The sequence below is a fragment of the Myodes glareolus genome, chromosome X (assembly GCF_982192425.1).
Source record: "Myodes glareolus chromosome X, mMyoGla1.1, whole genome shotgun sequence".
NCBI lineage: Eukaryota > Metazoa > Chordata > Mammalia > Rodentia > Cricetidae > Myodes > Myodes glareolus.
The window spans coordinates 123,057,260-123,084,475 of record NC_142053.1 but is presented as its reverse complement, the minus strand read 5'-3'; the positions used below and the strand labels follow the sequence as shown (position 1 = coordinate 123,084,475).

At 44.1% G+C, this 27,216-nt stretch overlaps 1 protein-coding gene across 28 annotated transcripts in view; it reads right to left on the bottom strand.

The window, feature by feature from the left end:
- Nucleotides 1–22,216, bottom strand: part of Tbl1x (transducin beta like 1 X-linked) — a 161,071-nt gene extending 138,855 nt beyond the window's left edge. For 12 of the 28 annotated variants that reach the window (XM_087903058.1, XM_087903068.1, XM_087903065.1 and 9 more), the window contains exon 1: nt 20,393–20,613. The gene's annotated coding sequence lies outside the window, so the exon portion shown is untranslated. Of the gene's footprint in view, nt 1–18,242; nt 18,339–20,392; nt 20,614–22,070 lie in introns of those variants that run through there. The other 16 variants (XM_087903078.1, XM_087903076.1, XM_087903077.1 and 13 more) reach the window with 3 other exon arrangements.
- Nucleotides 22,217–27,216: the final 5,000 nt, after the last annotated feature.

Sequence of the window (27,216 nt, the reverse complement as noted above, 5' to 3'; positions counted from 1 at the left end):
TGCAAGTGTCTCAGCTGCAAATCACAGCCCTAATATGGAACCAAGAAGTTGCTTATGTAACTAGCTCTCAGGGCTCCCAGCATCCACCAAGAGATGATTTCCTGACTTAAGAGTAACCAGACTCTTATACTTAGGTCATCTTCCCTGCCTCCCACAAACAAAGCAAAAGCCATCCTAGCTTGCCTGCCCATAATAGACATCTATGCTTGCTCCATCTGCCATGTGACTCCACAGCTATTCCCAACTAAAATAACCCTCCACCTCCCCAGGGAAGCTGTGACTTAATCAAAGGGATGTTATTGAGAGTGACAAGTAGATATTTTAAATGTGTCTGCATGCTCACCTAATTATATCTGATGAAAGAAGCACAAAGACCTGCTCTAGGATCCCTTGGCCCCATTACAAAATGCATCATCCAGTGCAGAACCTAACCAGCCTTTCCTGACACTAGCCAAGCCAACAGCAGTCATGGCTATGCCACTAACTACTAGGTAAGTAAGAGACACCAAAATATGGTAATGTCCTGAATAGGGTGGTGTTATTTGTTATGTAATAGTACCATAGTAAAAAGCTGACTAATACACTTTTAAATTATTTCTAAGGCATAAAACTCTGACCAACAAGGCAACATTTAGTTCAATTTTCTAATCCTAATCCCATTTGACTTCCTCTACCATTCCATGGTGGCACAGCTCAAGAGCTATGGATTTAGGACCTCACAAAGTCATACAGAGAATCCTCATATTCCTAGGTCCTACCTGCTACTTCTGCTGCCACTGTGGCAGTCTCATTCCTAAAACTCAGCTCAAGACTCAGACTTAAAGTCAGAGTGCATGGAAGTGGCTGTGGTTGCAACTTAGAAAAAGTCGCAAAAGCTCAAAGCAGCAAATAGAGACTTTGAGGCCCTTGGGAAGGAGACAGACCCCCAACTGTACAAGTACAACCCCAAACATGACCAAGAATCTCTCTAAAAGGAAAAGAAATCCTAGCTAAGTATAACTATAACAAAATGAGATAGAACCATTTGTCCGATCCTTTGAAACTCAAAGTAAAGAAATAGGGTTGACCTCTCGAGCATTCAGAAAAGAAAGTAGCTTGCTACTCTCTTCAGACTTCTGACCTTCAAACTATAAAACAGGGGTCTGGAGGGATGACCCAGCAGTTAGGAGCACTAGCTGTTCTTACAGATGAGGGCTCAGTTCCTAACAGCCACATGATGGTTCATAACCACAGGCAACTCCAGTTCTGTGGCACTCTCTTCTGGCTCCCCAAGCACTGCACTCATGTAATACAGATACAGGCAAACACTCATACACATAGAAAACAATTTGTTTTTAAAAAACTAAAATGAGGTGAGTGCTGCTTGAAGACTATAAGTTGGTGGTATTGTAATGAATTTTTGTTTTAAGATTAGCCAGAAAAATACCTTCAGCCTTACCAAACATAACAAGTATAGATAATCCCACGGACAACTGGATAAAAACCAGCCTTGAGGTTGGGAGAAGCAACTCAGGGATGGAGTGACTGACTAGTAAGCATCAGCTTCCAGGTTCCATCACCAGCACCACAAAAATAAAAATAATTTCTATATTCTCAAACTCAATTCCAGAACTTTAATTTAGGCCATACATACACAAATGGCACAGAAAAGCAAATGCTTCATAATTTACCACTATGTTAGCAAAGGTTGTGGCTCTGGAATGTTCTACCTGCTTGGCACCCCCAGACACCAAATGCATGCCACACATACCTTCAGGGAAGTCAGGTTTCCTGAATCTTCACTGCAGAAAGGACTCCCACACATTCCTAACACTACACTGAAAATGCACCACCTCGTAAGACAGAGGTCAGCAGAAGCAGCAGACCCAAAAAAATCTTTCTTGTTTGTGTTCTTGTGCACATGTGCATGTTGAGGTGTGTGTTGGGGTGTGCATGTGTTCATGTGTGTGTGTGTGTGTGTGTGTGTGTGTGTGTGTGTGTGTACATATACAGAGATCAACTCTTGTCTATCTTTCTCAATATACTTCACACCTTGCTTTTTTTTTTATACAGGATTTCTCACTGCACCAGTGGCCCAGCTTGGCTGTCCAGTGAACCCCAGAGATCCTCCTGGCTCCAACCTCCCCAGCACTGGGGTCATGCCCAGATTTTTACATGGCTACTAGGTACCTGAATTCAGCTTCTCATGCTTGCACCACAAACATTTTACCCACTGAGCTGTTTCCTAAGTTGACCTCTGGGTGGAGGGAACTGAAAGAAGGATGAAAAGAGAAAGGAGAAAAATAGCGGTTCAGGCTCAACTAGCAACTGAAGCACTCCTGATTTCATGCACACTACTACACCTGTAGACCATTCTCCACACCCAGTGTAATCACAGGAGATGCTAATTACGACTACTCCCTATCATCTTTACCTCACACCAAGCCTTTCTGCCCCAAGCACCCTTCAACATGCGTAAACAACAAAAATATTAACAGAAGTGCTGGGGAGAGAGAGGGCTCACTGTGTTAAGTGTTTGTCAAGCAAGCTTGAGGACCTGAGTTTGGATCCCAGCAGCCAAGTAAAAAATGCTAAGTACAGTGGTACACACCTCTAATCATAGCTTTGGGTATATGGAGACAGGAAGAAGATCCTTGGAGCTTGCTGGCCAGTAAGCCTGGCTCAATCAATAAACTCCAGGTTCAGTAAGAGCCTCAATCTCAAAAAATAAGGTGAAAGGCAATTAAGAAAGACACTTGAAGAAATCTCTGGCCTCCACACACATGCATGCATACACACGCAAACACGTACACATACACATACACAATTAAGTAAATTGATCAGATTTTTGTTTTGTATGTCTTTGTTCTTTTGTTTTAAGACAGGGTCTCACTATGTAGCTCTGGCTGTGGGAACTCACTTTGTAGACCAGACTGACCTCAAAGAAATCAACCTGTCGCTGCCTCCCAAGCGCTGGGATTAAAGGTATACACACTATACCCGGCTGTGGTTTTCTTTTTTAATTAAGAGCAAAAAGCCAGGTATTAATGGGCACATATAATAACGTATTACTCCATTTTTATGAAATACAAAGACTAGATAGACAGACATAGAGACAGAAGGGAGATCTTTAACTACCAGGGACTTCAGGGAAGAAACGATAGGGTTATGTCATGATATCACAGGATCTCTTTGGAAGGTGATGAAATGTTCTAGGATTAGAAATGCTGAGTGGACTACTTAGTAAATACACTAGGAAAGTTCTCAACTCCACACTTGAAAGGGTCAAGTTGTGTGCATTCTCAGGCAATCTGTCATTGTAAAAGCATAGGAGACTGGAGGTAAAGTTTACCAGTACAAAGCACACTTAACACAAGCAAGGTCCTAGGTTCAATCTCTAGCATCCACCCCCATTTCCACCCAGTCCCGCCCAACACTCACCTTCCCATCCCCAGTCTCCCCCGTACCATACCCCATCCCCAGGGGGAAAAATGCTTAGGCAGCAGGCAGGACCTGAAGCCATGACAACTATGTAGTGCAGATATTTTTAAATTTCAGCATCCCATAGACACAATACTCTTACAGAGACTGTGGTGTCTAGCTATTTCTCAGAAAATCAAACAAGGAAGAAATAGGCTCAAGAAGACTTAGGAAGTTAATGAAACGTCTAGGCTCAGGAAACCTCAGGAAGTTCCAAGACTTTGTTTGTTGAGATAGTTTTTCAGGTAAAGGCACCCAGAACTCATGGTGGAAGGAGAGAACAGATTCCCAAAGTTGTTCTCTCACACTGTGGCAAGATAGTACATGATGAGCATGTGTGTGGTGTATGTGTGTGAGTGCGTGCACACACACATTAATATAAATGTCAATTAATTTTTTTTAAGTTGTAAGAGTTAAAAGCCCCATCCCTGAGGCCATATAAACAGTAAGCAATTCCTGTAGAGGAAATCTCTATGGTAAAGCTGATTCAGGAATGCAGCTTTTTTGAGTTGTCAACTACACTGGGGTGGGATTTTCAGTGACACACCTGTCTCTGAATCACCCCTACTCTTGCAAGTAACCTCAGTCAACTCAACAGTTCACCAAGGATGGAATCATTTCTCTGGTCAATCATACACTACCTAAAGTGATTACATGCTTATTCATCAAACCGTCCACCATAAGTCACTCCCACCTTAAGTGATTACACGCTTACTCATGAAATCGTCCATGATAAGTCACTGCCTCCTACAGCATATTCTGACCTGGTTATGCTAAGAATGAGTTCTGCTTAGATATGGGGCTCTCATAGATGTGGGGCTGGGGTTTGGGGCTCAGAGGCAAAGATTCACCTAGCATTCACAGGTTGGATTCCCAGCACCACCTACAAATGAGAAAGACAGAACCAGGAAGATGGTGACCATGGAAACTTGCTCTCTCAAATACAAACATATCTTTTCCCCAAACAAAATAAATCAATGTTACCAAACCATTGGTAATGATCTAAATAATTTTATGATCTCTAGCTGCCCCAACATGGTCCTGTATCACTCTCCTCAAAAGAGACAGACCATTAAATTCAAACTGTGGGTTGACTGGCTTGGGAATGGCTTTTTGAGGGATGTGGGTGCACAAAGTATGCAAGAAAGCTATGAAAGAAAAAAACAAATGATGCATCCCATTTACCCTTACAGCCCAGCAGGTACAGTCCTGCAGTCCTAGGTGAAGGTATGCCTACCATCCTGTCACATATAGGTAGGTGTTCACCCTTTCCTAGCACTCCATCCAAAGACCATACCAGCTATGGGCAGGGACCAATAAAAGTAACCCCCCATTTGATGGGGAAGGGAGAGAATCATGGCTAGTGTTTAGAGATTATTAGCACCCTACCCCACTCACCCCAGGATATTCCCAATAGATTTTTCTTGTCATCAGGAAATTAAAACCCGGGCTGGAGAGATGGCTCAGTGGTTAAGAGCACTGACTTCTCTTCCAGAGGACACGGATTCAACTCCCAGCACCCACATTGCAGCTCACAACTGTCTGAAGATCTAGTTCCAGGGGAATCTGACACCTTCACACCAATGCACATAAAATAAAGCTAATAAAACTATAAAAATATTTAAAAAAAATCAAAACCCAGAAGCCACATTCAACCAAAGATACAAAAATGAGGAACCTAGTGACTCAGCTACCAACAACCTTATAACAAGGAAAAAAAAAAGAGTTTATGAGAGAAGAGTGTCAGAATGTACAGAGTCCTTGTCATTATTTATAAGGACTTCCTTTAAGGCAGGAGCCCTTCAACATGTGTGTGAGCCTTCCAACAACAACTTCCCGGGGAAGATGCTAAAAAAGGTGGGCTCAGGCACAACTACCCCAGAGTCAGAAACTTGTGAGTAGGGGCTGGTCATCATGTATGCTAGTAAGACCTCCAGAGGCCAATTTAACAGCCACCTGTATAGTCACACATTTACCTCAGGGTCTGAGGCTGTACAGCTCAGTAGAAGACAAACTGCCTAGCAGGCACAAAGGCTTAGGATGGGGGTAGGGAGAGGGAAAACAGAGTGGTTACCTGAGGGCAAAACAGGGGTGTCCAGAGATAAAAGTGAAATTACCAAAGGCGACCAGGAAACTAGAGAGTAGAAAGAACACTTGGCATTTGATTGTCATGCAATCTTAAAGATATTTATGTGTGTGCACATAAATGTGTGCAAAACATGATTAAATGTGTCATTCCTACTTTATTTTTATTATACCTTAATAAAAACAAAAATAAAGGAGGTGGAGCTAAATAGCTATAACACGATTCTATCTAGATGCAGCATGAGGCTGCATATTTGTACAGGACTTCAGAAATCAATAGAAAAAAAATGTTACACTCTATCCTGTAGATTAGGTACTCTACAGGATGGCAGAGAAAGAGATTCTCACAGCCTGGACTCTTTTTAAAGCAACATTCATGTATTTACTGTCTTAGAAAAACAAATGGATTTAGAGCTGGGATCATTGCCAAGCTGGCAACATACCGAGTTCCAGGCCAGCCTAAGCTACATAGCAAGACTGTATCAAAAACACAGAAAAGAGAGCTATCTCAGAAAAAGAGCCAAGAACCACATAGAAATTGCAGGCCAGAGTCCTGGGGCAGGAGCAGACAGATCTGTGCAGGCCAGAGTAGGAGAGAAGGTTGCAGGCTATGCAAACTGCAGGTAGCAAGTTCATTAGATTTTAAGAAAATGGCAGCCAGGCACCTTCAGAACAGAACCCAACAGATGAAACACAATTCCCAGAGGAAAACCTCATGCCTTTAGTTCCTCTCTCTGCATTGTACATTCATTGTTTATTTATGAATGAACACTTCCAAGGGAGCAGAAAACCATTTCCCCCTCTAATGAGAGCTCCTGAACCTTGTGGATCATTTGTTTTATAAAAATAATGCCTACTTTCTGGTCAGTAACAAAGGATATATATATATATATATATATATTTCTTCTCTGAGCACAATCAGAGAGAATATCTAGGCCAGGGGCTTCAGTCTTTATGAAGGATCTAAGTACCTCCTTCCAAAGTGGAGCCAGCAAGCTGCAAGAGGACTCACCCAGACAAGTGTTTGCTACAGAGTCTAGCAAACCAGAGTTGGATCCCCAAGACACAGATAGAGGTAGAAGGAGAGAACAGACTCCCCAAGATTTTCATGTAACACAAATAAAAATAAAGTATCTATATTTTTAAACTGCACCCAGGGCTGGTGCTGTAGCTCAGTGGGTAGAGTGCTGGCCTTGCATACAAAAAGCCCTAGGTTCCATCCCCAGAATTTGCATATAGCAGGTATAGTGGCCCATGCCTGTGATCTCAGCATTCAGGAGGCTGAGGCATTAGAAGTTTGAGGCCAGCCTGAGGTACTCCATCTCAAAAAAAAGGAAATTGAGGCACGATGCCAAATATACTAGCCTCTTCTTCCTGCCTCATCAATCAATCCTCTGGGGAAGTAGAGAAGGGGAGATCAGAATTAAGTCCAATATTACAACTCAGAAAGTTCAATCAACAGAGAGACACTAAAAGGGGCTCTAAAATTGCAGAAAAAGAAAACCTATCTAGAGCTTGCCCATGGCTGGATTGGGAAGCCAAATGACAGTTGGACATGAACTATAATGAGAATATTGTACAATTTCTAATGGTGAACTTTATATGACTCATTTAAGATGGTGGCTTTCATGGCATGTCTGTCACTTATACTTCAACAATGCTGGTTAGGAAAAGCAACTTCAATTAAAAGGCAGATCTTAGAATTTAAAGTCAAGGGCAGAGGGGATGGGGGAAGTATCACTCAGTGGGAGAGAGAATGCACAAGACTCTGGGTCCCATCTCCAGTGCTGCAAAAGAAAAATAAATAAATGAAAATGAGGTCTATGACAAAGGAAACATCCCTGAAGCTGATATCTCCAGCAACCAAAACTAAAGCAAACACTGAGGGCAAAGCTAAGCAAAACAAAGGGAATTGCTGCCCAATCCATATCCAGGGCCATTTATTTCAACTGTAGGAGATACACAAAGCCAAACACTAGCTGCTCCCCAGGCCCCCTGGTGTGCTTGGGGAAATTCCACTCCCATGAACATCTGGGACATCAGAAACCCACCCACAGAAATACATTTGTTGTCCAAATATAGAACATGAAATGGAAAAGTAAATAGAACAGGAAAACGGAGAGCAAACCATGAACTGAAAAAAGAAAGTGAAGGCATCACAGAAAAAACAAGACTAAGGCAATGGCTTCCTGCTGCTCATTTACTATGACAGACATAGACAGAAAGAAAGTTAAGATCCCAAAATGACAAGTTAGGCAGGGTATGGTGGGAAACACCTGCAATCCCAGCTTCTCAGGACAAGTTTGAAGCCATATAGGGTGGCTCACACCTGCAATCCTACCACTTGGAAGACTGAGGCAAAAGGGCAGTCATAAGTTTAGAGTTTGGGATTTGCAGTCAGTTCCATGTCACACTGGGCTAGAATGAGACTGTCTCAGACAAAAAAAGGGGGGGGCAGGGCTGGAGAAATGAAGGAAGGCTCAGCAGTTAAGAACACTTGCTACTCTTCCAGAGGATCCAGGCAGTACCCACATGGCAGTATACAACCTTCTCTAACACCAATTCAGGAAATCCCATGCCCTCTTCTGATCTCCTCAGGTAAGAGGCACACACACATTTCTCCAAATTGTCAACATTTTTGATGTACCAAAGGAGGTCAGAAGTTTGTTATATTTAGTTATCACATTGTACACAATATTTGCTAAACATTCACAATGAACCAGGTGATTTAGACACATTTCTATACTTATATTCCAAGTACCATTTTGATGCAAAATGGTATGTTACATAATTTCTATTTTTTAAGGAACATTATAAATTTAAAACTTGTTTGTTTACTTATTTGTTTTTGCAATAGGGTCTAGTGTAGCCCAGACTATCCTAATAGTCTCTAATCCTGGGATTACAGCCATATGATACCAAACTTGCCTCAATACTTCAGTTTGTTCAATCGTTTGAAATGATCAAAAGCAAACTGCTTGTTTCGGTAACTCAAATCTGTTTAGCTATATCAAAATGGCCTTTTCCAACAGAATTCCCATCTTTGTAATAGTTATGGAGCAAAAGGAATGAATAATCTATAGTACAATTTATAAAATTAAAATAATTATTTGGAACTATCTTTATTGAGTCTTTGAGCATATCTTCATGTATAGTGATCATATTCCTCCAACCTTCCCCAAATCATCTCATATCCATTTCACCCAACCCTTCCCATATCCACCTTCCCTTTCCTACTCACTCTACTTTGGGTCCTCATTATTTTTAAACCTTAGAACCGATTTATACACATACAATTTCAAAAAATAAAATCTTGTTTAACATTTGAGGTCAGCTGGTGTAATTTAGTAATACCTTGTCTAAATATAAAAAAGTGGTTTTGTGGGGTTTTTTGTTTTTGGCTCTTTTCTGGTGTTTCGAGATGCGCTTCTCTGTGTAGCCCTGACTGTACTAGAACTTACTCTGCAGACCAAACTGGTCTCAAACTCAGACATCTGCCTGTCTCAGCCTCCCAAGTGCTGGCATTAAAAGTGTGTGCCACTATACCTGGATGTTAAAAAAATGTTTAAGTGGAAAAATCCTGGCTATAGCTTAGTTAGCAGAGTATGTACAAAGCCTTAAATTTGTTCTTCAGCACCACATAAGTTTGGCATGGTGGTAAACACCTATAATCCCAGTATTGGAGAGGTAGAAGGAACAGAAATTAAGAGTCATCCCCTGCTATAGTCTTAAATGGGGTGGGGGGAAGATAGTTCAGTGGTAAATAGCCTGCCTAGTTCACACAGTGTCCTAGGTTCCATCTTAGTACCACAGAACAAAGAGCTGGCAAATTACCCCATGCTTTTGATGCTTAAGAAATTGGCACTCCCACCCCCCAAAAAAGTTTCTTGTTTCAACTAATTTCCTGAAAACAGACCTAGAATGTTCAAAGCATTAAAAATGTGCATCCAGAAGGCAGCTAACTGGAATGTTCAGAATGTAGTTCAGTGGTATAGTGTTTGCCTACCATGTACAAAGACGTGGGCTCAGTAAGAAAAGAAAGGTAAGAGAGGAAGAGAAGAGAAAGGGGAAGGAAGAAAAAGAACAGAAGGGGGAAAGAAAGGAGAATGGAGAGAAGGTAGCTAAGGCTAGGAGGCCCTGAAGTGACATAGAAATGCTAATCTTCCTCTATATTTGGTTTGAACACAGTAATGTAATTAACTTAGGCTATATAATTTTGCTAACTTCAGATCTTTATAAAGTCTCACATACAATTATTTGAACAAAAAAAACACTGGATTTTTATTTCCATGTAAAAACCACAACAGCTCATTTTAATAGAGCCACCTTCTAAGAAGCCATTGCATTTCTTGAGTGAATTCTATCAACAGTCCTACCACGGGGTAACCAGCCCATGCACTTCCTTCTGTGTTCTCTCTGCCAGGTTCCCAGACTTAAGAGCATTCATGGTCCAATAGCTTTTACCCTTGCCTTGTAAGAGCATTCATGGTCCAATAGCTTTTACCTTTGCCTTGACTAGTCCCCTCCAACTCCCAGGAACAGTGCAGAAACACCTGCACACAGTAAGCCTATTCTTTCAGCACACAGGAAATACAAATCATTAGGTTTGAGAAGATAAAGCTCACTAAGGACCATCCTTCAAAACAGATTTCTGAAACACATTATAATATTATAATCATGCAGTTGTCTAGCTAATTATCAAATGGATAATGAGTGCTGTCACTTAACAAAGACACAAGAGGATGCTGGCTCAGAGCTGAAGCAGTGTCACAGGATCTTGCTGACCTGCTTCCAACATTAAACTGAGAGCTGCTTGAGCACCAGGTAAGGTCTAATTCAGAAGTTGAGCAGTGGCGAGCAGACAAGGTATTAGGCCAAAAAGAATCTCCATTTACCTAACCTTCACTATAGGTGTAGGGATGTGTGTATATGTGTGAACCAGTGTTAACTGTAAGACACTTCCTATTCTATTGATATTAACCATACAGTACCTATTTTAATCATGGGAAAAACAACAGTCCAAGTCAGAAATAAAAATAACTCTCTGTTCATCCCAACCCCAGCATTTAGTCAACATAAAATATTGAGCCTTAACAAATCTGAAGGAAAAAAAGTGGTCAAGCGCAAATAAATAAATAAATAAATAAATAAATAAATAAAAAATGTCTGGCTTCCTAATTAAAATCTTCATACTTAGCCCTGAGAAGATGTAGTTCGTAATGCACATATTGTACAGACATGGGAACCTGAGTTCCTTTCCCAGAATCCATATAAAAGACAGCTGTAGTAGTTTGTAACCCCAGTGCTGAGTACATGGAGACAAGCAGAGTCCAGGAACTCACTGAATGGACAGCAAATGAGCAAGCTCCAGGTTCTGTAAGGAACTGTCTTTAAATATACAGTGAGGAAGACACCCAAGGTTGTCCTTTGACCTCCACATAGATGTGCAAACACATGACCGTGTACACACATTTACACAAACAGATATGCACGGCTGGGCACACAGGTTCAAGTGACTCTATATACTTGGCAGGCCACCTATGGTGGTCTGAATAAGAATAACCCCCATAAACTTATTTATTTGAATACTTGGTCCCCAGCTGGTGGAACTGTTTGGAAAGGATTAGGAGGTGTGGCCCTGTTGAAAGAAGTGTATCATTAGGGACAGGTTTTGAATTTTAAAAAGCCCACCCTTTTCCCAGTTAATCTGCTCTGACTCAGGGTTGTTGCCTCAAAACATAAGCTCTCAGCTATTGCTCCAGCACCATGCCTACCTGCCTACCTGCCTGCCTGCTGTCATGCTCCCCAATATGGTCGTCATAGACTTCAACCCTCTGAAACTGTTAAACCCCCAAATTAAATGCTTTCTTTTGTAAGTTGTCTTGGGCATGGTGTTTTGTCATGACAATAGAAAAGTTAACTAAGATCACCCAATACATGACCTAAGGTGTCAAGGTGAGGAGTCTTCTAGTAAACACATCAGCTGCCATGAGAACATAGAAAACAAAAGTATAGCCCAAAGTAAAACATAAGTAAGCAGTGTAAGTAAGAATTTCCTCTTTTTAAGAGCCTGGCATAGCAGTGCACACAGAGCATCCCAGCACTTGGCAGGCTGAGGCAGGTGGATCAGGAGTTCAAGGCCAACTTTAGCTACATAGTAAATGTGAGACCAACTTGGGCAACACGATATGCTGCCTCAACAACAAAAATAACAAGAATTCACTCCATTTTTTCCCAAAAATCAAATACAAAATGAGTTCTGTAGTTTTACCATGGCTTATTTTCACATGAGTGACCTATGGGCACGACTTCAAGAGCTTTGCAAGTTCAAGTGCCCAGGGTTTGAAGCTAACAGCCTGGACACCACTTCTAAGCCACTGTAGATATTAGATTATGTTAAATACCTGTCAGCAGTTCTATACAGAAAGATTACAACTTTTTAAAAATATTTACTTATTATGCTATTTTATGTGTATGAGTATTTTGCCTGCATGTATGTGTGTGCTTTGTGTGCATATACATACATGTACACAAAGAAAGTGCCAGATCCCATGGGATTGGAGTTACAGAGGATATATTGGAGGGTTTGGGGGAAGAAAGGGTAGGAGAAAATGTTGTAGTTATAATCTCAAAAAATAACAATAACAGTAATAACAACAGCAGTAACCTGAAGGCAGAACTGAAGCAGAGGCCATGGAGGGGTGCTACTTACTGGCTTACTCCCCATGGCTTGCAGAGCTTATTTTCTTATACAACCCTGAACCATCTGACCACCTGCTGAGGGATAGCACTTCCCACGGTGGGCTGGGCCCTTCCACATCAATCATTAATAAAGAAAATGCTCCACAGACTTACCCACAGGCCAATTGGATGCAGATATTTTTTCAGTTGAGGTTCTCTCTTCTCAGATGACCCTGACTTGTGTCAAGTTTTTAAAAAAATGACCAGCATGGTCCCCAATCCTCTGGCTCAATGCCAAAAACCTCAGTATGCCACAAGCTATGCAAATGTAGACAGAAGTAGCACCTAGAGTCAGCAACCAGCCAAACCCCGAGACACGCCCTTGCCTATACCCTTCCAGGTTTCTTGGCCTACCTGTGTGGCAATGAAATTCCAGGCTGGCCAGTGTTGTCGCTAGTTCCTTCCTGGGTCTGCATAAACAAGAGACATAGCTATCTGGGGATTTTCTTCATCACAAGTAACAAGAAGCTGACCTCAAGCTAGACCTAACCATCTTTGACATATTAAAAAAAGAAGAAAAAACAAAAAACAGAGACAGTTTTGTGGAGTGCTTGCAGGGCAGTTTATATGGCAGCCTCCTTCCCCATACCTATAAGCCTGAAATTCAACCATTCAAGGACCATTTTTCCTCTCTTGCCTTTTTCTGTGAGCTCTGAGATTCTTATGGCAGCTGTCTGCTAACATTTCCTCCTAACATACCCTGGCCCCCAAACACTTATGTGCCAGCTAGGTAATACATGTCTGCAATCCCAGCACTCGAGAGGCTAAAGAGTGCTGAAGAGTTGGAGGCAGGGTGGGAAAAAAAGGCTCTGGCCTCCCAAAGAATCTGAAATCAAGTCTCTTCCAAGCAATAGATAAGTATGAGGCCCTATGTCTATCTCCATCAGGATATTTGGGTTGCCCTGAGGTGCCTCTCTTCTGTAGGTGATAAATAAATAAATAGTGCCTCAGAAGGAGATCAAGCTCAAAGAAAGCCATTGAGTGAAGCCTGACTCAAAAAGGCCATCTATAGTGAGCCCATAGTTCAGGTCTTGTCTTCACCTCCCACTGAGCATAAAGGTATCTCAAATTATTCCTGGGGTTATCCCTTCTGAGCCCCACCTTCTTGATCAAGATTTCCCTACTCTGTGCTGGGACCTACACTGATCCCTCAGCACTGCACAGACCATCACAGTTTCTGGACTGAGTGAGACAAGACTCTTGGCCCCCTTCAGGTTTTCTGACACCTAGAATTCATCCTTTACTCCCTCTAAAAAAAAAGTCATATGTACACGACATTCAATAAACTGTTAATCTTTCACCAAATACGTTTAAAAACTAGCTCCAATGAGGAAGCAAGATAAAAATCATTTTGTAAACATTTATCCTTTCTTAATGTTGGAAAGATAAACTTTTTTCTTTTTCCATGACTATTTTTAGCATGAAGGAAGGAACTGGCCTTTGGAGACAAGACTGGAGGCAAGATTTTTCCCCTCAAGTCTCGCCCTCCATCACCCTTCCCTTCTTTCCATCTTTTCTCTGCGGCTCACATGAGCCTCACAAGCCATAACAACAGAAACATAACTCAAACAAGCAAAATAAAAAGATGGGTATGGGAAGGCACAGAAAGAAGTCCACATCATAAAGGCCAGCAAGGTGCTGAGTCAGCAAGGAGACTCATGGTCTTCAAGGAAAAAATAAGGGGCCAGGTTTGGTAGCACATGCCTTTAATACCAGCACTCATGAAGCAGAGACCAATGAATCATCTGCTAGTTCCAGGCCAGCCTAGTCTACATAGTGAGACCTCATCTCAACAAAACACAAACAAAACCAAAAACACCCATCATAGAGGAACTACCTCCCTGTCTAGTGGCTGCTCAACCAGCAGGTGGGGCCCTCGGGAGAGAATGATGTACGAAGACATCAAGTTCAAAGCCTGCCTGAGCTACACAGTAAAAACTCTATCTCAAAATAAAACAAGTAGAGGATAGGGATATGGTTCAATCAGTAAAGTGCTTGCCATCCAAGCACAAAGACATGTCAGGATCCCCAACATCCACATGAAAAAGCCAGGAACAGCACCAGTGTACATCTGGAATCCCAGCACTGGAGCACTGGTGAGAAAGAGTTCCAAGTTCAGTGAAAGATCCTGTCTCCAAAAATGGTAGGATGGGGCATGATTGAGGAAGGCATCTGACATCAACCTCTGGTGTGTGCATGCGTACACAGAAACCATGTGCATACACACACATCTGTGTGTCCAAATACACACACATGAACACATATATACATCACACACAAAATATGAATTAAGTCAAGCACAGAACTTGTCATCCCAGCATTTGGGAAACAAAGACAGGCAAGCCTGGTCTACAAAGCCAGCCAGGACTATGTAGTGAAACCCTGGCTCAAAGAACAAAAAAGGGAGGGGAAGAAAAGGAATAAATTAAACCAAATAATAAAATTAAAATCAAAAGATAAAAATAGTACATGAGAACAGATGCAAAAAGGTATCTCCAGTAGACACAAAGTTGGATTTCTCCTTTCCCTCATCCTCCCTTACAAATAATATCTCTAACACATGTACAGAACTATGCAAAGCATACATAAAATAACTAATAAAAATATCTTGAGTCAAGGGCCAATGTTCAGGAACACTAACAGCTATGTTTTCATTTTTTAAAGGAACTGACTGTTATGACTAGCACCTTGTAGAAGCACATCTTCTGTGGGTCTTTTAATCTGGAAGACTTTGACCTCCTGAATTCAAACTCAATATTTAAGATTTCAGCTTAAAGAAAGAGCTGGAAGGAAACCAAAGTACCCAGAGCTTCCAAGAAATTGAATGAAAACACCAGACACAGACCAGGTGTGATGAGACAGGCCCATCATACCAGCTACTCATGACCCAGTCAAGGCTAGCCTAGGCAACTTGGTGAAGTCTTGTCTCAGAAAAAAAAAAGTAAAAATGACCAAGCAGTGGTGGTGCTTGCCTTTAATGCCAGCACTCAAGAGGCAGAGACAGGTAGATTTCTGTGACTTTAAGGCCAGCCTGGTCTACAGAGCTAGTTCCAGAACAGGCTCCAAAGGTACACAGAGAAACCCTGTCTCAAAAGGAAGAAAAAAGTAAAATTGGTGTAGTTAATTCCGTGGTAGACTACATTCCTCAGTTTCACACACAAACAAGTATGTGAAGACGTAACATGGGAGCTGGAGAGGTAGTAAAGCTAGCAAAATCCTTGCAGCACAAGCAGAAGGACCTGAGTTTAATCCTCAGAAGCCACATAAATGCTGTGCAAGCTGGCCAGGCAGTGGTTGTGCATATCTTTAATCCCAGCACTCAGTAGACAGAAGCAGGCAGATCTCTGTGAGTCTGAAGCCAGCCTGGTCTACACAGTAAGTTTCAGGACAACCAGGGCTACACAGACCCAGTCTCAGTGGGAGGGAAAAAAAAAGCTGTGCAGAGGTGAACACTAACTAGGTCACCAGCTTGGCCTCATGGGAGAGCTCCTGGCCAATGAAAGAATTTGACTCAAAATACAAGGTGGGGTCTATACATGCTGGTACGTGACTTCACTTTAATTCCCAGCACTTGGGAGACAGAAGCAGCAGATCTCTTGAGTTCAAGACCAGCCTGGTCTACAAAGCATTCCAGGCTCATGAGAATTACATGATGAGATCCTGTCTCAATAGGAAAAAAAGGGAAGAAGGCCCAGTAGGTAAAGTGCTTGCTGCACAAGCTTGAGGACCCAAATTGAGATCCTCAGGATCCATGAGGGTATTGTGGTATATGCCTATTATCCTAGAACTGTGACATAGCGACGAGGAAGATCCCAGCACTCACTCACTGGTCAGGTGGTTTATATTAAGTCCAGTGTGTATAAACTGGTGAGCTCCAGGTTCAATAAGAGGCCCTGTTTGAAAAGCAAATGAAGTTGAATGTCAACTTCAGGCCTCCACATGTTCACACATCTGCACACACGTGCACAGACACACACACAAAAATTAAAATCAACATGGACAATACCTGAGAAACTTTATCAGAGGTTGTCCAATGACGTGAACACGTACACACACGATTGTTTAAATAAGTCTACTTGTGTGAATTATTTCAAAATCAAAAGAATGCCCTACAAAAACTATACTCAAATTCCTGCTTTTTTTTTTAATGAAAACTTCACTAAGTAATACCAGAACAGCCCTGGGCAACCGAACCTTTGCACATTTAACTCTGTCCAAAAGACATGTTAATTTATTAGTTTACTTCCATGCACTGTTTGAATCCATAAAATGGACTCCAATAGACCAGCTAATTCAAGTCTAAGGACACATACACGTGACTCTGTGGCAAAGCTATATAAGAAAATAATCCCTGCACCACAGTCTGCCTTCCAAGAAGTTGAAAGACAACTAATACTGACAGATTTCTATCAACATGTAATGAAGACCTGAGGGGGCAGGAAAAGGGATTGGAATTTACAGACCTCTTGTCTCGAATGGGAAAGTTCACATTAGATAGATAAAAAGGCAGAGGAAAACCGAGTTTAAGGGCTGGGCCATGGGATTCACATGCCCTTCCCCCCTCCCCATGAATGAGTGCATTAACTCCCCCATTAAGAGTCAGTTTCCAGCCAGGCCATGGTGATGCACACCTTCAATCCCAGTACTTTGGAGGCAGAGGCAGGGTAGATCTCCCTGAGTTTGAAGGCAGCCTGGTCTACAGAGTTCCAGGATATCTAGGGCTACAAAGAAACCCTGTCTCAGAAAAAAAAATGTCAATTTCCTTGGCTGGAAAATGGAAACAGTGAATATAATCCACAGCTGAAAGTTCTACAAAGTCCTCATCACAAGATAATGTGATGATAATGATAATGTGATAAGCCCCTTACCCAGTACGGGGCTTGGTGCCAAGTTTGACAACCTGAGTTTGATACCCAGTACCCACATCATGGAAATAGAAAACTCACTCCTACAAGTTGTCCTGACTTACACACACAAGAGAAACACAAATAAATGAAAATGTAATTTAAAAAAAAATAAAATCTTCATTGCAGGGACACTGTGGTAAAGTGAAGTCTATTTCTTTATTCACACACCAAAATCTACAATTTTTTGTTGTTGTTTTGTTTCTTTCTTTCTTGAGGTAATGGGAACTGAATCCAAGGCCCCATGCATTCGAACTGAGACATGCACTCGGCAACCAAGCTGTGCCCCTACTAACTTTCTTTTTCTACCACTTCAGTGTTAAGATTACACCCATAGCTGGGGATTGAACACCAGGCCTCTTGATGGCTAGGCAAGTAGCCTAGCAACTGAGCTATATCCTTAGCCCCTTCTTTTGATTTTTCTATATGTATAGAATGATGCTCAAAAAAATTACAGGAGTTCACGGTCCAGCAACTGGTCAATTGGGGGGCTCTTTTACAGTTCGGATAAAAACACAGACTCTTTGATATGTAAAACTGGTGTTCAAGGAGATGGCTCTGTCAGTATAGTGAGGACCTGAGTTTAATCCCTGGAGACCCATATAAAAATGTGGTTGCTGCAGCCTGAGTCTATAATCCCAACACTGAAGAGGATTCTTAGGATTTGGGAGTCAGCCAGTCTAGCCAAATTAGTGAGCTCTGGGTTCTGTGAGAAATGCTGCCTGAAAAATAATGTCGATAGCTATCAATTTAAGACACATGTCAACCTCTGACTGCCACTATGCATACACACATGCAACCAGAAACACAAGTGCACAAACATCTACGTACACATGAGGACACACAAAAACATGCTTCAGGATCATTTACAATTCCACAGCCCTACACCACCTACTAAAGCACACAAACTTAAGACATAGAGATAAATATATAAAACTTGAAGGTATTTCTAATTCTCTGGACTGATCTGATCGTCTTGGTTACTTTTCTATTGCTTTGAAGAGATACCATGACCATGGCAACTTAAAGAAGGAAAAATTCATTGGGACTTACAGTTTCAGAGGATTAATTAGTCCATAACCGTCCAGCATGGCAGGGAGCATGGCAGCAGGCAGGCATGGCACTGGCGCAGTAGCTGAGAGCTTACATCTGATCCACAAGCACAGGGAGAGAGTGAGCTAACGGAATGCTGTGGGCCTTTGAAACCTCAAAGCCCACCTTCAATGAACCACAAACTCAACAGGATCACACTTCCTAAACCTTCCAAACAACATTTCCACCAACTGGGAAACACGCATTCAAATATATGAACCAACGGAGGTATTCTCATTCAAACCACAATAATCTTGGATCAAAGGCAATTGTCAGTAGTCCACAGATCTTGGTAGCCCACCCTTACTGAACACCAATCAGCCCCCCCCCCGTTTCCAGTGTCCCCCAAAGGTCTTGCCTTGGTGTGACTCTCTGGACCTAGCAGAGTACCCAGCATTTACCCAACAGCAAAACCGAGGTAATTTTTAAATGAGTATTTATCCAATACCATAAAAGGGGTAAAATGCCTTCCTTTTTCTTTTAGTAGTACTGCCAAAATGGAGTTCTCTGACCCAAGTAAAAAGGTATCCTGGGGCAGATGGGGGCCTTACACCCCAAATCGTCCATACCAGTCACCACAGGTGTGTGTGTGTGTGTGAGAGAGAGAGAGAGAGAGACAGACAGACAGAGAGAGACAGAGAGAGAGAGAGAGAGAGAGAGAGAGATTAAAGGCTTGGAAAGCTTTAGGGGGCCATTTTAATAAGTGGATCGAGTGAATTTCAACTTTCATCGTTGTACTAATTACCCAGGTGGATGGTTCCATGGAAATAAATCTGCAGCACACTTGGACACGAAATCCTTTTAAAAATAAAAGCGCCATCTACACTCAACATTCTTTCATTTCTTCTATGTGTCTTCTAGAAATGACTCAAATGGTAAATTTCTTAGAGCCGTCAAGACTCATTTGCTACCCTGAACTGACGCCTGGGGGGAAAGGTGCTCACTCCTCTTACTGTCAGTCCTGTGTCCTCTTTCAAGTTAAACCAGGGACTAGTTCAGAGCAAAACACAAGTCAGGTCAAGGCGCACACACCAAAGCAGAACAGAAACAAACACTTGCACTAGCAGTGAGGCTTAGGTTTTGGTTGGGGGGGGGCCGTTTTAGGTTTTGCTCCACAACACTTGGTAGGAGCTGACCCTAACTGCGGAATTTACAGTGCGGAGGGCTTTGAGAACGCCAGACACTGCAAAAAGAAAAAGAATAAGGAAAAAAGAAATTAAGAAAGAAAAAAACAAGACCTGAGCTCCTGATTGCGCACTGGTCACGCACGTGAAGCCCAGGCCTCATCCAGCACCGGCGGGCCTCCAGGCTCCTAAAGTTGTCACAAAACCCTTAGATCACCAATGTTCAAAGGCGCACCCCTCCCACATAAACTCCCGCTCCCAGCATCCGTCTCTGCGTAAGGGAAATTCCTAAGACGGGGATGTGGGTGAGGGCATATCTGGAGAACCCCTCCCCAGCCCCAAAGCAACAGGTTTACACCCTCCCCAGGCCGCGCTGGGCGGTCCCTCACCCTTACCTAGCCGGGGGAGCCGCCCTTCATCGGTGTCAACCCCCCCAAGCCTGGTCCCGAGACGAGGCCCGAGAAGATGTGTGGGGAGGGGGCTCCCGGACTTCCTTGACAGTTTGTGCCTCGGAAACTGAGCACAGGCGGGCCAGCCTCTCTCCCCCGCGCGCCGCCGCGCGTCCACCGGGTTCCGGGAGCGCCGGCCCGCGCCTCGAGGATGAATGGGGCTCCCCTCCCCCACAAGGGGATCCCGCGCGGCCCCCAAGTCCCAAAGCGACCCAGGTCAGCCCAGTCAGCCCCCTCTGGAGCCGCAGACAAAGAGATGCAGAGACTAAACGGCAGCGCTTCCCTAAACTTGCTTGTCCCCCTCCCCAAAACAAAGGCGCACCCAGGCCTTTCCCGCCCCCCGCGCGCGCGGCCACTTCGGGGAGCGGCCGCCCCGGAGGTATTGTTCAGCATGCAGGGAGCGCGCCAGCCCGGGGGGTGGGGGGGGCACACAGGAATTTTCCCCTCCTGGAGCTCCAGGGTCGGACCTCCGCGATAGGGGGTCACCGCCAAGCCCCTGGGCCCGAGAAGTTTGCGCCCCTGCCCGGCGTGCACTCACCTCGCCACGAGCCGTGCAACTTGTGGCCGCGCTCTGTGCGTACTGGCGGGTCCACCGTCACCAAGCCCGGGCCGCGCGGAGGCCGACGAGGGCCAGGCGCCCCGGAGCAGCCGCGCGCCGCCCCCGGCCCGCCACCGAGTCCCCGAGAAAAGCGGGCGCTGGAAAGTTTCGGTGGCGAATGGCGGCCGGAGGGCGCTGCAGCGGCGGCGGGGCGGGGGCGCTGGCGGCTTGTCGCTCCCGAGCGTCGAGACTGGGGGGGCTGGGCTGGGAGCGGCGGCGGCGGGAGAGGGCGGGACGGCGGGAGGGACCGACACAGCCAAGTGACCTCCGCTGGGAGCGGACGCGAGCACGCCTACCCTGGTTGGGAGACGTGCCAAGGGGGTCGCCAGCACGTCGCCCTCCCCAGACACCTGGAGGAGGCACTCTACAGCTCTACCCTCCCCCACCGCGTCCCCGCCGGCCCCTCCCCCTAGCGCCTTGGGGGGGGGGGCGCGTCCCCACGCGGCAGCCCCTCCCCCACTAAGGGCTAGGACGCCAGGCCCGCCCTCACCCCTACCAAGTCCAGACCCAGCCCCCCGGGGGCAGGGAAGAGACTTACATCCCTGCAGTTCTTCACCCTAAAGCCTCCCCACCCCCACTCCACTCTGCCCCACGCCCAAGGTGGAGGAGAGAAGCTCTAGCGCTGCCCTCTGGGCCGCAACCCGGTCTCTAGCTCCTTTTCTACAGGCCCCGAGAAGAATGAGGGGAACAGGGCCCCCACAAACATACCCAATCCCAAACCCTGGCACTCCAAGGTGGCTTTGAGGGGGGGGGAGGATGAGAACAAGGGCCACCCTGCAGGTTGGGGGAGGGAATGGTAACCCAAGCCACTGAAAGTGTTACCATCCCCCACCTCAAAGATGAAGCCGCCCCAGCTGGCCTAGGAGGTCCTCGTGCAACCCGTCTCTAGGAACATCTCCTTCAAAACTAAAGATTTAAAGCACACACACACACCCTTGCCTCTATGCCCACCCACCAAAAAAAAAAAAAATGAGGACTCGGGCGCAGCCATGACCTTTGCAAAACATCTCCCAGCCAGGAATCAGAAATGCAGAGGGTAGAAGCTTCAAAACAAGACGAAGACACAAATAAACTGGGGAAGGGTATGTTAGGGTACTGAGGTTCTTAGATCTTCAAATCCCCACCCCCAGGCCTGAAACCGCAGGCGCTGGCAAAGTGTTTTCTGTTGCCATGGCTGGTAAGGCCCAGCCCTGGCGCTTCTTCCTCGCTTCTTCCTCCCTTCCACGTTGGTTACGATTCCCCCCAACTCCCGGCTTTAATTCAATTAAATAAATATCCGGCCCTCCTCCTCAGCACCTTTGGTGTCTGCCTTGTTGAGTATTTTTAAAATCAATTTGCCCCTCCCTTAGGCTTCTAATGAGCTTGGTGCTAAGAGCCCAGTAACACTCAGCAATTTAAACTCTAACCTCACTTGCTCCTTCCTTGAACACTAGGCGTTTGTTGCTCTGGTGGTTGGGGGGAGGGGGAGAACCCCGGGCGAGTTTTTAAGGGGCCGGTTCTCCATCAAACAGGCGGACCTCAAAATTACCTTGCAAAATATTGCTGCGAAACGTCAAAGATGTCAAACGACTGTTGGTACACCGTTATTAGAGCGCATCAATAAAAAATACACACTTACACAGTCTCCATAATTGTGAATCAGCAGAACACTGGCTTATTAGCTATCGCTGCCATTGAAGTTCCCCCACCCCAAAGGATTTGGTGGGGCTCCCTTGAGCCTGCCCTTCGTAGCTCCCGGGCTCCTGAGCTCGTGCAGACTGATGCTGAGGTATTACAGAAGGGTGCAATCGCAAACCCGAGCCCGCTCATGATGCAACCCTGGCCCGGTTTACACGTGCTTCCCTTCCCCCACTGCATGCTGGTGGTAGCACTGCGTTTTTTCCGCCTGTAGGGTCACATTGTGGTTGATTGATTCTCCTTTCGCCTTGCTCAGTCATTCAGATTTGGAAAGTAAATAACAAGTTGACATCATTACAGCTTCAGGCTTTACCCGGTCGTCAGCTCTTGGCTACCGCAGACCCTCGAGTAGCTGCGCAGCAAACCCTAACCACCTAGCCTACCCAGCTTGCCTTGTCCAAATTAGTGCTTGGAAATTCCACACTGAAGTTGATTAAAAGCTTCCCTGCATGTTTCTATTACTTGGCAAGTAATGATCATTTTTAAAGAATGGGAAAGTGGTGGGAAAAAATCTCATTTTTCATATAGGGTGCAGAATGACTAGGTTTTATTACAGACCTCCTCTGACTAACGAAGTGGGAGGTTTGATTCTGTTTTGCCAGCGCGATATAGTATCGCAGTAATCCCAATTCTTGCTTTTCGACAGTCAAGGACTAGGGATGTGGAGAGAGAAGGCTCGATGATTAGGAGCACTTACTCCTCCTACAGGGAACTCAGGTTCAGTTCCTAGCACCTTCAAGCCAGTTCACTGCCGCCTGTAACACTGGTTCCAGGAAATCCTATGACTCCTACATGCATGTGGGACACATGATTCTCAAAGGTACACACTGACCTAAGAATAAAGACTAAATAACCCTTATTTTGCTTTGTTTTAGAAAGAAAGTTGGTAGAGGGCTATGGGTACTATCCCAAATGTTGGAAGGCTGAGGCAAGATTAGAATGGGATATATAGCAAGACCCTATCCAAAAAAATTAAATCAAGGGCTTGTAATAAAGACTCATAGGAACCACCACAACTTTGTAAGAACTAAAGACAAGAAAACAGGCCCCCTTTTAAATAATAAAATTAGCAGCCACCTACAATATGTCAAGATAAACATTATAATGCCTTTTTCCCATCTTGCAGAGCTCCATGCAGGCCAGGCAAGTGCTCTACCACTGAGCTATAGATGCTGGCCCCAAATATATTGCTGCATTTCCATATGAGTGCATGTGCATGTTAGCATGTGTGCTAGTTTTAAATAAAACAAGGGAAGGAAATGATGGTAGAAAGGGAGTACCAGGTGCCCTTTGAAACCAAGCTCCCTCTGTTTAGTGATGGCACTAGATTCCAGAAAAACAGAAAGGGCAAGTGTCGGAGGCACATTAATATACCCAGAGAAAGTTGAAATCATAGCACAAAGTGCTGAGCAAAGGAATAACTGAGGCACTAAGTATGTGGAGGTGTACGCCTGCAATCCCAGCATATGGGATGTAGATGCAGGATGAGCAAGACTTCCAGGAAAGCTTTGGCCAGACAGCCAGACCCTGTCTCAAAAAAAAAAAAAAAAGAAAAGAAAAGGAGGGAGAAAAGGCATTCCCTCAAAGGAAAATGTGCAATCCCTTTTTTGGACATTTACTAATTTGTGTGTGTGCATGCACCTGCCTCATGGAGATCATGTGTGAAGGTCAGAGAACAATTTTGGAGTCAGTTCACTCCTTCCACCTTGTGGGGATGGAGGATCAAATTCAGGTTATCAAGCTTAGTAGCAAGTGCCTTTACTAGCTGAGTCATCTCAGAAGAGTTATTTGCATACTTTTATTTCAGGAAACAATCCCACTAAATTGCCCAGGCGGGCTTTGAACCTGTAATGCATCTGCCTCAGACTTCCAAGTAGTCCGAGATTGCAGAGCCATGCCATTAGGCCTGATGGTGGCAATGGCTCCAGTAGCTCTGGTGGCTGGGGTCCTTGTCTTTGTCTTCTTCATCTTCTTATTCTTCTTTCTCTTCCTCCTTTTCCACTTCTAAAATATTTTTTAATTTGTTTTCATTTTGTGTATGAGTGTTTTGTCTGCCTGCATGCCTGTGCACCACATGCATGCGAAGTTCATGAAGGCCAAAAGAGAGTATCAGATCCTCTGGAACTAGAGTCGCAGAAGGATGTGAGCCACCTTGTGGGCTCAGGGAGTTGAAGATAGATCCTCTGGAAAAGCAGCCAATGCTCTTAACCACTGAACCATCTCTCCAGGTGACATCAAAAATTGTTGCCTTCTCATCCTCTTCCTCCTATGCTCTTCCTTTGAGACAGTGTTTCATAGAGCCCAGGGTGTCCTCAGAAGTCTCTGTGAGGATGATCTTGAATTTCTAATTCCCCATCTTCTATGAACTACTATTCCCTGCTTGTGTGGTTCTACAAATCAATCCCAGAGTTTCGTGCTTGCCAGATGAGCACTTTACCACAGCCATGTCCTTTCCTGACTTCCACTATCCATGATGAGACTGTACTTGCTTTTTCTCTCCCTTTGCTTCCTCTTCTGCAGTTAGCATTGAACAGTGTCTATGGGGAATGAACACAGGATCAAGGATGATCTCATCATAATTAGTACCTGTTTGCGTGTGTGTGCATGCACACACACACACACACCAATCCTTTGTCAAGCGTGACATTACATTGACCAAAAAATAAAAGTTCTTCAAGAGATGCTTCAGTGACTCTGTGGTTCTTGACAGATCAATAGCCTCATATTACTTTCACATATGTATGTCATGGGCTGGCTGGCTAGTTTTATGTCAACCTGACACAGGCTAGAGTTAGCTGAAAAGAGGGAACCTCAACTAAGAAAATACTTTCAGAAGATCCAGCTGTAAAACATTTTCTTAATTAGTGATTGTTCGGGGAGGAACCAACCCATTGTAGGCAGAGACACCCCTGGACTGGTGGTTCTGGGTTCTATAAGAAAGCAAGCTTAGCAAATCATGAGGAACAAACCAGTAAGCAACACTCTTCCATAGCCTCTGTATCAGCCCCTGCTTTCAGGTCCCTGCCCTGTTTGGATTCCTGTCCTGACTTCCTTCAGTGATAAATAGTGATATTGAAGTGTAAGCCAAATAAACCCTTTCCATCCCAAATTACTTTGCTCATGGTATTTCATCACAGCAAAAGAAACCCTAACTAAGCCATGAGCATATGCATCACTGTATCCAGCTTCTAGTATACTTGAGAATGAAAGTTTAAGGTCCATAAAACCTGTATGTGAAGGGTTTTTTTTCCTACAACTGTCAAAACCTACAAACACCAGACACCCTTCCACAGGGTGTCCATCCATAAAGCAGGGGTACCAATGAACAAAGAAAAGGAACATGATGGTCTTTTTTGCACCTAGAAAACAGTCTCCAAGTTACTGCATCAAGTACCCTCTTGGATATTTTCTAGGGTTACCCTAACAAAGTACCTACCACAACTGGGGTGACCATTCATATATTCTCCCAAGGTTCTGTAAGCTCAAAATTCAAACTGGAGACATCAACAGAGTCCTTTTCCATCTCAGGGCTCTCTGTGTGGATCTCTAACCAAACAGATTTACATTATGCTGAGTGTATAGTTAACACAAGCACAACATTGTAGGGAAGGACAAATTCCTGAGACTGCTCAGCTGACAGTTCCAGTTGTAAGAAATATAAAATATGGCTCTTTTGTATCAAATACTATAAACCTTGTGTTTAGGACAAGGAGCTCAAATATTTCTACCTCTGCTACTTTGTAAGACTTTTATACAAATGTTTTAATCCCCCCCCCAGTAAAACCTTTGTTTACACAGTGCCCCCTGCTGTATTCCAAGAATTTAATAGCCTTGAGCAATGTGGCCCCTCTCCACCCTCTTCTTTCACTTTCTGTGCACCAATTCTTTTCAGACTACCAATTAAATTAAGGCTATGAGACCAGACCCCAGCCAATGGGTAAGCCACCACCTGAGTTAGAATAAAAGCCAAGTGCACTTCTGTCTCTGTGTGTTCGCTCTTTTTCTAAAATTCGTTTTTTGAGATAGGGTTTCTCTGCATAGGCCTGACTGCTGTCAAACTTGGAGATCCACCTGTCTCTGCTTCCCTAGTGCTAGGATTAAAGGCATGCACCACCACCGCCTGTATCTGAGCACACCCTCTGAATCCAGACAAAAGTTTGCCTTGTCCAGGCACGTCAGCTGGCATGATGGTCTCTCTACTTGCAATCCTAAACATATTTCTAATACAGTTTATGAAGAAAAAATGACAGGCACCTATTTGGGCAATACTTAGCTCAAATTCACGGAGCACAATGTTCTAAAGGTTAAAAAATGTTGGGCAAGAATACCTCTGGCCATGCTCGGTTTCCCTTGTAATGACAGGAATGCCTCTGACATGCTCGACTCTCTCCAGATAGTTGTAGCTGAAAAGACAGGGAGGAAACCTTGAAGATGTGTTAACCTAGGACTTTACCCCTAAAAATGCTTGCCCCAATTAGCAGTAAACACATGTGTTTTATACCTTTTCCAGGTTCCTGTGGTAGTCAGCCTCCTTGGTGTTCCCTAGTTTATAGCTACATCACTCCTCTGTCTTAGCTGTCTTTACAAAGTTCTGTATACAAATCTATATATCTATTTGTCATACATCTATCCACCCACCTAAACTTCCTCTCTTCTTTTCTCTTACAAATACAGCAATTGCTTGATTTAGGACCCACTATTACCCCACATAATCTCATTCTAACTTCATCACATCTGCCAAGCTGAGGAGCTGGCTCACTAGGTAAAGGAGATTGCCATGTAAACATGAGGACCTGAAGTCAGCTCCCCAGGAGGTTTTAAAAAGGAGGAAGATGTTTGAGGATGGCACCTGATGTCATCATCTGGCCTCTACATGCACACATGTGTACATGTATTCACAATCAAATGTGTACCCATGCAAACACCACACACAGAAACATACAAATTGTAATAGTAAACAGTACTTACTAACAATGTACCCTGAGCATAATCTATTTTGATTATGAACCTAGCCTTTAATGGCTGAGCCATCTCTCCAGCCCACCAAACATAATCTAAATAAATGCGGACAGAAATACCAAATTGTG